We start from the raw sequence: 9484 nt of genomic DNA, 5'->3' as shown, positions 1-9484 counted from the left end.
ATGAACTAAACTGAAATTGTCATCAAAACTATTTTTACGCGTACAATCTTTTTGATAAATGTTAATTTTATGCACAATATTTTAAAAATAAACATTTTATTTACAAACTAGATTTGGATGGCATCGACTATTACACATTTGTCCTGTTTTTTTTACATGTATATCTATTAAATTCATATTTGTTTTTACCACAATATCAACATTTAAAAAACCTTGTCCTCCATATCCAATCATATTTTACGGCACGTCTCAGAGAAATAGAGTTTTCAGCACAAACATCTGAAGGTACCTATGAAGGGAAATCAGCAACCTCAAACTGATTTCTTGTATTAAAGATCCGAGCAGGAGTCCATTGCTATATGGCAAGGATCTCCCTTTCCTGGAACCACTTGTGGAATTGGTTTGAGATATATGTTGTTTTTCCTCTGCAATTTGCATTAACTTTTGAGCATACGTTTTCTTCAACCAAAGCAACACCTGTGCCTGTGCCAAGCTTATTTGTTAGAAGCATAATGAGGTTCAACACTTGGATAAAATATAAAGGAAAAAACTCATCACTTAAGAATCAAATAGTAGATCAGGAATGAAAACTGCATGTTTACTTAAACTTTCAAGGAATAAGAAAAAAATGATAATTTGTCTATGTAAATTTGTTTCATCATCTTTGGAGCTTTTAATTATTGATAATCACTGAAATCATATTGGGGAATTTGTAGAATACTAATTAAAACTAGATTTGCCATTGCAAGCAATAGCGGATGGCACCCTTCCCCTATTGCCAGGCGAGCGGCAGCCATTTTGAAAATTCCAAAATCATAGAGTGCATCTACTCATGCCAATTGTCAATTTTGTAAAGTTTCATTAAGTTTGGAGAACTTTGAAATTTTTCAAATTTTTGCTGTTCCCATGGTAACGGCGGCCATTTTGAATATTCCAAAGTCTAACCCCCGCTGCAATTTTTTCCCTCCATTATCATATATACCACCATATACCATTTAATGTCTCTAGAATACATTTAACATTGATGTTCTGGAATGTTCTGTGAAAATTCAAAGTTTTGACCTTTTTGCATTGTTTCCATGGTATCTACAGATATTTTATAAATTCCAACGCCAAATTCCACATCTTCCAATGTTGCTCATCGTAACTGTGAAGTTTCATAAAGTTTGGAGCATTTTGATATTTTTGAAATTTTTGGTTTAGTTTCAATGGCAACATAGTAGGTCCAATGAGTGCCAAAATCATCCAACACCTGTATATAGTGGGCACCTTCATTGTATTAAAATATGATGATTCTGAGTTTAAGCATATTCAAACAGTTCACCAAAACAAAAACCAGAAATTTTTCACATTTGTTTCGTTTCCATGGCAACGGCAGCCATCTTGATGGTGCCATACCCCACTGCACTAGAGAATGTGGTGGTCTACATTATGGTATAGTTCCATCAATATTGTTCAAGCCAATTCCGAGAAATAGAATGGATAAAAAAGTGTGGAAGAATAAAAATAATAATAATATGAAAAAAAGAAACGAACAATAACAATATGTCACCCCAACTCCGTTGAGGGTGCCATAATTATCAGTGATTATGTGAAATCACTGGTAATTTTCAAGGAATCCGTATAATCACTAATGATTTTAGTGATTCTACATAATCCCTGAAAAATCAGGGATTCTACATAATCACTGATTATACAAATTCACTGTAACATATATATCTCAATGGTAATCCGAAGACCTGACTTCAGTAATAGCCTTGTTTTGCTAAAAATAACATCATGAAGGGGCAAAAACTCTTTAAAAAGTTAACTGACAATTTTACTCATTTGAACATATTTGTAGATCTTGTCTTGCTGATATATTTTGCCTTTTAACTTCTATTTACATTTGTATCACTTTCAAGATAATAGGCAAACACTCCAAAAAAATGGTTAAAAGGAAATAACTTCAATATCTAGTTTACTAAAAATTTCAGTAATGTGTCTTGCTGATCATTTTTGCTATATCAAGTATATAGTATGTATCTATAATAGTTTTCAAAATAAGTGGCAAAAATGTCTAAAATAAAGAAAAATCATTAAAGGACAATAACTTCCTGAAGGAATCTACTGACGATTTCGATTATTTAACTCATTTGTAGATCTGGACTTGTTGATTCTTTTTTAGCTCACCTGGCCCAATGGGCCGAGTGAGCTTTTCTAATCACTTGGCGTCCGTCGTCCGTTAACCTTTACTTTTACAAAAATCTTCTCCTCTGACACTACTGCGCCATATTTAACCAAACTTGGCCACAACCATCATTAGGGTATCTATTTTAAAAAATGTGTCCCACGACCCCGCTTGCCAAACAACATGGCCGCCATGGCTAAAAATAGAACATAGGGATAAAATAGTTTTTTGGCTTGTATCTGTGAAAATAAAGCATTTAGAGTAAATCTAACATGGGGGTTAAATTGTTCATCAGGCTAAGATTAATGTGCCCTGAAATTTTCAGACGAATCAGACAACCCGTTGTTGGGTTGTTGCCCCTGAATTAGTAATTTGAAGGAAACTTTGCAGTTTTTTGTTATTATCTTGAAAATTATTATAGATAGAGATAAACTGTAAGTAGCAATAATGTTCAGCGAAGTAAGATCTACAAATAAGTCAACATAGTCAAAATTGTCAATTGACCCTCTGAAGGAGTTATTGTTCTTTGTAGTCAATGTTTAACATGTTTTCGTAATTTTTGTAATCTGTTAAAAAAATCTTCTCCACTAAAACTACATAGACAAATTTAACCAAACTTGTCCTAAATCATCATTAGGATATTTAGTTTAAAAACTGTGTCCGATGACCCCGCCTGCCAACCAAAATGGCCAACATGGCTAAATAGGACATGGGGGTAAATGCAGTTTTTTGCTTATATCTCTGAAACAAAAGCATTTAGAGCAAATCTGACAAGGGAAAATGTTTATCAGGTTAGGATTTATTTGCCTTGAAATTTCAGACGAATCATACAATCCGTTGTTGGATTGCTGCCCCTGAAATAGTAATTTTAAGGAAATTTTGCAGTTTTTGGTTATTATCTTGAATTTTATTATAGATACAGATAAACTGTAAACAGCAATAATGTTCAGCAAAGTAAGATCTTCAAATAAGTCATCATGACCAAGTTTTCAATTGACCCCTTAAGGAGTTATTGCCCTTTACGGCCACACCAATTTAATTTGCAAATATTTGAGGCGAAGCTTGAAAAGTAAAGGCGAGCGATAATATTTTTTTTTTGAAAACATAAAATAATAGGTTTTGACAATATTTATCAAAATTAGATGGTATAAAACTTGATTTACCACATGTACTTTGATATGAAGTGTTCTTTTTTCCTGTTCACCAAGAAATAATTGAATAATTATGTCAATTGCTTTAAATGATCTCCATTAAATTGTCATAGATGTCTTTCCTCCTTCATATGACATGTCGGCTGTCTTGCAAGAAGCAGGAACTACTCATCCTTCTAGAAAACCTGTGTTCACCTGCAGTTTTGACATAATGCACATTTTGATTTCCAATGAGACAACTCTCCACCAGAGACCAAATGACATAGAAGTTTACAACTATATGTCATCGTACGGCCATCAACAATGAGCAAAACCCATACTGCATAATCTTCAACAATTACAAGCAGATGGAGAAAAACATAGCTGTACACTGGATACAAGTAGGACTATACATTCTTGGTGTATAACAAAAAAAAATCTATAAGTCAAACCAATTATTATAAAATTTACTGACAAATATATATTTCTTTATTTAACATAGTAGTATTTAATAACGATTAGTTACATATACATGTAACTTGACTCAAAGTTTCAAAAGCTTCAAAAAGTTCAAAAGTAGAATTGTATAACTTATAGAAACTTAATTTTCAATAATAAACTAAATTGCTTTCAAAATTAACACATACAAATGTACATATCATTGATACAAGTCTCATACATGTACGTGTCTCTATATTTGGACGAGTTGTCCAGGAAGATACCATTCGCCCAATAGCCAATGTTTCAATTAGATACTTTAATGACTAAAATAATTCTGTTTTTCATTAATTGCCTTTTCATAAGTTAATTGATTGATCCAAAGCAACAGTTTCAACCTTCTCTGGTGAAGTTGACTCGCGACTGCATTGACTTTTCTGTTCTGTTTGGCAATTGTTTGGTATTTACGTTCTCAAACGTTTTATAATTTTGAAATATAAAACGTTTGATCTCGAGCATACCTGATGTATGAAAAACACATTTTGTGCTAGTTGAACACTTATCTTGCGTCTGTTTGGTAATATGAATTTGCATGCTACATGTATATGTATGGTTAATCTGAGATTCATTTAACAGGGTGTTGTTATAATATTCTTGATATCAGAAGTTACATATTTTTTTTTCAATCTTTCTACTCTGTACAATTGCTCAAGATATAAAGTGACAGCTAGTCAACAATAGAAGGGGTGTTCCTGGGCATGTAAACAAGTTGAATCGGCATTCGATAACTAATAATATACCCCTCCCCCTAAAGTATACAGTAAACAGAAAGATGATGAAAATGGTAATCATATGAATGGAAACCATCTGTACTGTAATGCATGGTGTCATTAAGCTTGGTCCAAAATATCAGAAAGCACGGATTTGTAATTCCTAGGGAAAATGCGACAACAAATTCTTATCCTTTTAAGAGAGGAAATTCTACTTTAAAGTGTTTCTCAAATTGTTATAATGGGAAACATTATATTTTTCATGCACATGTAGATCTCGGTTGTCTCGAGATGGCCTTGTCGGGTTAATCTGAAGGTATTCAAGTTGATAGTGTTTGCTTCTCATCTATAACAGCTATTCACTTGGTATATCTGTTCAAGAAAAAAGACTGAAAAAGAGAGGCGAAAGATACCAAAGAGACATTTAAACAAATAAGTAGAAAATAAAGTGACAACGTCATAACTAAAACCGAAAAAAGACCAACAAACAAAATACATTACACAAGACAAAACATAGAAACCTAAAGACTGAGCAACACGAACCCTTCCAAAAACTGGAGGGGATCTCAAATGCTCAGAAGATGCTGCTCCAAATGTGGCACCCATCGTCTTGCTCGTGTTACTGCACATCCATTGATAAATCTAATTTGGTAGGTCACATTTGGGGTAAAAAGGGGACGTGATTGTAGTGACGACAATTAAAAGGAAAGAGGTTAGAATAACATGTTTTGGATAGATGACGTGTCCCCCTTGTGGAAAGTACTAGTAATAAAAAGTAATGTAATTAATGAATAACATAGTTTTCATATCATATCAAAATGTTCCTGTCATGAATATAAAATTGAGAAAGCAAATGGGGAATGTGTCAAAGCGACAACAACCCGACCATAGAGCAGACAACAGCCGAAGGCCACCAATGGGTCTTCAATGTGGGCGCACTACGTTTGCGCGCATTTGGGGATTAAAATGTTTTACGTTTGCGCGCAGCTTTTGATTACATTTGCGCGCATTTATCTTACAGGTAAAAAAGGGTGTATAATGAAATATAGATAATATAAAAATTCATTAACTTTGAAAATAAATTTCAATCATATATTGTTCATATTGTATTCTAAGACAAAATATAAAGTGTGCATGATAAATTCTGTTATAACTTAAGGCATACATGTAACTTCATTGCGAATTTTTAAAGGTGAACAAGTACCCCGAATAGTGATCTCTTTAAAATTCGTAAATCATCTAAGTTAGTTTGTAAAGTTTTGTCAAGTAACAAACATTTGAAGTTGTTTTTTTTTTTATAGCAAATCGGGGGGGGGGGGGGGAATCATTTGTATATGATGAGTATTAAACTTTCCGGATTGATAAAGTATAATGCAACCGACTTATCCTGCTTGTATCCAACTTCTACCTCCTTGTGGATGAGAAGGTGACTTTAATAGACTAACGGCACGGAAAGGGTACTTTTACTTAAAAATAATTGAATAAATTTATAGATAAAAAAGAGTTAATGTCTAAGCTTATCTGAGTTTACCTGTCAAAAAAATGCGCGCAATTGTAATGAAAAGCTGCGCGCTAACGTTATGATTTTTGCGCGCAAATGTAATGGTAATGCGCGCATACGTAATGCACCGTTCAATGTAGCGATATGCATGTTTAACGTATAATTGTTGATGGACGGTTATTATTCATTTATCTATTAAATGCGTATTTCTTTATAGGAGGCATACTGACCGAAACCCATTATCGTTTACAAGCTATATATGTATTAAGTTAAAAATAAATCGATCAAACGGCACATAAGTTTAAAGAAAAATCGCCTACCTGCTGTATTTATTAGTGATATATTGAAACTTTGAAAAAGTAAAAATATTAGGAATTTATATATCCGCAAGTGATCCATTTTGAATACAACGGATACATGTATTAAATTTCAGGAAGTGTTAATATGTTTAATACGAAATAGTTTTCATATACGCCATATTAAAACGAAAAGTTTTACACTTTAAAACAGCATTTAAGAAAATTTAATTATGATGTATATGAACTTTTATCGGAAAAATACACGGACTTCCCTGTTCTGCCATGTGTATCAAATCCTCTCAACCATGACGTTCAATCACCGAATATAGCTTGAATGAAAAGTCATTTACTAATAGTATATTTCGTATACTATTGCTATACATAAAATAAAAAGTAAATTAATACAAAATAACATATGAATAAATAAAAATAAATTGGTCAATGTTTCATAAATAGTTTATCCATAAAAAGGATCATTATATCATCTTAAAATAGCCAAGCTCCAGCTGTCCTCCTACTTTTGGTCACTCAAATTTTGTCGTTAACTTGGTTTTCTTTCTTAATGACTTGAATCCCAAAATGAATACATTTTGTTTGTGTGAAGAATTTCACTAGAACTATTATTACATGTACAACACATTTTCTAAAAAAAACAGTAACAGTCTTACGGAAAGGAAGATAGTATTCACGACTGAAACAATTGGAATCTTGAAAATTTTTTAGTTGGTTCGATATGCTCAAACTTGCAAATGTGATCCAGATTTCAATGAACGTCATATTGTCATTAATAAAAGACTTTGACAAATAAAAAATCAAACGGTTACAAGAATCATGATGGACAGCAATACACACACCACACCACCCACCAACACCCTACTGCATAACGAACAACATACCGTCCAGATAGCCTGATTTGATACACATTGGCGGGGATATATAGCCAGTTGCATGTGCGTAAACACATCCCATCTAGACTGGATGTCGCGAAACTACAGAAGACAATAAACAGAATCGACACTGTTGGGCAACCAACGGGATTGCCACTGACTTAAACTAGGTAACAAAATAAAACTGCACCTTATTTGGAAAGCAGGGTCAAATGTCATGGATACTTTGAAAAACTAGCTAATGTTTTACAGCTGTAAGTAAGATACTGTCGCTTAAGGAACAAAAAAACTATCAGACAAAATGTAAACTTAGTCTTAGATGCATGATTATTTTTATTAGTTGTTAGTGGCTTTGAACTAGCTGTCAGTAACTGCGAGTACTCTCAGATCTGTACTCAACTTTTGTTGTTTGGATGTAAAAGTACCCGGTCACGTCCACTTGTATTTGTAGTATTTGTATTTTTATCCATCTGATGAGTTAAGCCTCTTTCTACTGATTTTTATAGTTCGTTCTTATGTTGTACTGTTATACCACTGTCCCAGGTTAGGGGGAGGGTTGGGATCCCACTAACATGTTTAACCCCGCCACATTCTGTATGTATGTGCCTGTCCCAAGTCAGGAGCCTGTAATTCAGTGGTTGTCGTTTGTTGATGTGTTACATATTTGTTTTTCGTTCTTTTTTGGTACATAAATTAGGCCGTTAGTTTTCTCGTTTGAATTGTTTTACATTGTCATTTCGGGGCCTATTATAGCTGACTGTGCGGTATGGGCTTTGTTCATTGTTGAAGGCCGTACGGTGACCTATATAGTTGTTAATTTCTGTGTCATTTGGTCTCTTGTGGAGAGTTGTCTCATTGGCGATCATACCACATCTTCTTTTTTTATATTAACAGGCTTTGGTGTAGTTTTATCATTAAGATAAAATGAAAGCGGAAGTATTTGTGAGAGACCAGTAAGTATGTAAACATTTACAATTTTGACTGTTATTTTAAACTTATCTAATATATATTCAATGTTTCATAGTCTCGATTGAAATGGGGGCGTATCAGAGAGACAACAATCCCATAAAAGGGCAGAAAACAGTTCAAAGTCATCAATAAGTCTTCAACGCAGCGAGAAAATCCCGCAGCCGGAGGCGGGCTTCAGCTGGCCCCTAAACAAAAATGTATACCAGTTCAGCGACATGAACATCACACTAAAGTCCGAAACGAACAAATGAACCGAAATTTAAAAAAAAAAAAAAAACTAACAAATGCCAAATGTGGCCGGGGTTGAACATGTTTTTTTTTTTTGTCAATTTAAACGTGTTAAAGAAATGCCAATAAGTTTGTCAATCATCTATATTCATAATATATTTTCCATGAAAGAAGATTCATAACAGTAGATTAAAAATCCAGAATTAGGGGTGAAACAGGGATATACATGTACATTAAAACGTTAACTTACATGTATATGGATAAATATGCAATAAAGAATATAGAGATTTATTTTCAAAGAATAATCACAGATTGAAAAGAAAAAATTTCTAACCAAACTTTTATGGAAATGTTGTACATAAGATTATTATGCAAGTTGCCAAACCTATAAGCTGGTGTCCCCGATGGATGTCTAAATGTTTGTATTCTTCCTTTATTTCATTGTTAGATTTCGGGTAACTTATTTTGTTTAAATTTCTTTCCAAGTTAGATATAAATGTATGTAGTAATCCCGCAGCCGTGTTTTTCAATGAACAAAATCTATAAAAACAAATCCGCTCAAACATAGTTTAAACTTGTGAGTGGTGATTTTTTTTTTTTTTTTTTTTTTTTTTTTTGCTTACTTTTGAATGGTGAACTGTGACTGTAAGATTCAGAACACCTATATATATATATGGAATTGAGGTTCCTTGCTTTTGTTTGAACGTAGTGATTGTGTGTCATGAATTGATATACTATATGCATTCTTTTTCAATATTTTGTTTTAAATTATCACAAAATTCATTCTAAACATTGTATATGGACCAGGGGCCGGTAACAAGAAATTTTACTAAGAGAGGTCGTAAGTATTGAATTAAGGGGAAGCTAAGATAATTCTATGATCACTCAAAGAGTGTAAATCAAAGCTCCCTAAGGTTGTTCGTAGATCGCTCTTATTTCTCCCTTAAGTTGCATCGTAATAGTTTTCAAGTTACGAGTTCTTAATTATTTTCTGGTGTCTCCGTTTTTGGTTCCTCGCAAAGAAATTAGAATCACCTTAAATGAATCATAGAAACGTTTTAATGAACGATTAAATGCGCATAACAATCCATG

Source organism: Mytilus galloprovincialis, chromosome 9 (assembly GCF_965363235.1).
Source record: "Mytilus galloprovincialis chromosome 9, xbMytGall1.hap1.1, whole genome shotgun sequence".
Lineage (NCBI taxonomy): Eukaryota > Metazoa > Mollusca > Bivalvia > Mytilida > Mytilidae > Mytilus > Mytilus galloprovincialis.
The sequence above is the reverse complement of the archived record's forward strand: the minus strand, read 5'-3'. Positions refer to the sequence as shown.